The sequence below is a fragment of the Octopus bimaculoides genome, chromosome 25 (assembly GCF_001194135.2).
Source record: "Octopus bimaculoides isolate UCB-OBI-ISO-001 chromosome 25, ASM119413v2, whole genome shotgun sequence".
Lineage (NCBI taxonomy): Eukaryota > Metazoa > Mollusca > Cephalopoda > Octopoda > Octopodidae > Octopus > Octopus bimaculoides.
The window spans coordinates 22,903,988-22,905,234 of NC_069005.1; positions in this window are offsets into that span (position 1 = coordinate 22,903,988).

Here is a 1,247-nt window from a genome sequence, read left to right on the forward strand (position 1 = left end):
CACCACCACCACCACCACCACTACTACTACTACTACTACTACTACTGCTGCTGCTGCTGCTGCTGCAACTACTACTACTACTACTACTAAAAGAATCTATTGTCTCCTGACTATTAGCTATTACATTAATATTGTAACTTCTATATTTAACTTAGGTTATATATGTGTGTGTGTGTGTGTGTGTGTGTGTGTATCTATACGTATGTATGTATATATATATAGAGACACACACATGTATCATATGTATGTTTTTGAATATATGCATATGTGTAGTCAGTTATATGTGTGTATACGTGTGTGCGGTGTAAATACATGTTTATGCGCGTGTATGTGTGTATATTTGTGTGTGTATATGTGTGTGTGTGTGTGTACACATAGAACTAAAACTATCGACTTTCCAGCCAATCACCAGTTAACGTCAGCTAGGCCTGATAATTATTTATTTATAACCTTACCTCATGGAAATTTCATCAGATAAAACCTATTTAATAATTCATCGATATAAATTATTGATGCCTCCGATCTCAGTTGATCAGTGCAATGAGATTGCTAAACTAAACTATTCTCTTTCCTCTCCTCCGCCTTCTCCTACTCCCTCCCTTTCCTCCTCCACTGTATTCTCTAACCCCTCCTCCTACTTCTCCTCCTGTAGCCTCAATCCATCCATCTTTGGCTCACGTTTCTAGAATGTTAAGTTCGGTGAGGTTTTTGTTGTTGTTGTTGTTGTCGTTCGTGTTGGTTTTACTTCATCATCCTCTTCTCTAGTGGCAAAGACACCCTACACTCTGTCTATCCGTCTGTCTGTTTGTCTAGATGATGTTTCTGTTTTGCTTCGTTTTAGAATATAGTTCGTAAAACAAATAATAATATTGTTGGAAAAAATTAGCTACTAAATAGTAGTAGTAGAAGTAGTAGTAGTAGTAGTAGTCATAATAGTAATAATAATAATAATGATTTCAAAGTTTTGCCACAAGGGCAGTTTGCGGGCGGAGATTAAGTCGATTACATCAACCAAGAGTTTCAATGGTGCTTAATTGATCGACCCCGAAACGATGAAAGTCAAAGTCGACCTCGGCGGAATTCGAACTCAGAACGTAAGGACAGACAAAAGGAGACTGAGAATTTTTCCCCAGCGTGCTAACGGATCTGCCACCTTGCCGCTTTAATAATAATAATAATAATAATAATAATAATAATAATAATAATAATAATAATAATAATAATAATAATAATAATAATAATAATAA